This window comes from Penaeus monodon, chromosome 25 (assembly GCF_015228065.2).
Source record: "Penaeus monodon isolate SGIC_2016 chromosome 25, NSTDA_Pmon_1, whole genome shotgun sequence".
Taxonomy (NCBI): Eukaryota; Metazoa; Arthropoda; class Malacostraca; order Decapoda; family Penaeidae; genus Penaeus; species Penaeus monodon.
The window spans coordinates 35056841-35057544 of NC_051410.1; the positions used below are offsets into that span (position 1 = coordinate 35056841).

Here is a 704-nt window from a genome sequence, read left to right on the forward strand (position 1 = left end):
AACTCAATTCTATAGCATCCACAATGACCCAAATAACATTTATCACAGTAATGATACAGAGCACGTTTTACTGAAATGCCAATCACTACAAAGAACGTTAATGAAGAAATATTTCCCCCTTGACGAGAGAGACGCTACGTGAATGCACGTACCAACAGTGGTCAGCCGTCTTTTAGATCCCCCAAAGACCTGCCATTCAAGTGTAATCGTTCTTGGTTTTAATGGCCGGATGGGACACACGTAGACACACTCGAAGACTTCAGTGTTTGACCGGACTTTTACCACTGTAACGGATTCTGTAAGAGCTTACACACCGCAAGGTACACGATACCAACAACCGCTGATCGTTTTATGTCACTGTGATTTCAACTACCTTGTTTCGCCTTTGACTTGTTTCGGTGCGATTGGTGGTCGTCCTTTTGGATAATGACACAGGAAGACCACAGGCATGTTATTCAATCGCATTCAAATTTGACAGAGATACGGACGTTACAGCGTAAACGGAATAGAATTAGGACTCTGGTTCCACGGCGAAATACAAGCCATCAGTTGGAAGTGTAAACAAAAACAAACCATTCACGGAGAAGCCTTACGGAAACAGAAAATGTCTTAAGCGTTGGTTAAAGTACGTTACCGTGACCGAACACATGTCGTCTGAGCGGTTTATTGTGGTTTCAGGTGCGAGAAAAACATCATCAAAACAG

General features: G+C 43.0%; 1 protein-coding gene across 1 annotated transcript in view; it reads right to left on the reverse strand.

Annotated features, from left to right (window-relative positions):
- Positions 1 to 704, reverse strand: part of LOC119589185 — a gene marked incomplete at its 5' end in the record, with an annotated part of 121836 nt that overhangs the window by 117159 nt on the left and 3973 nt on the right.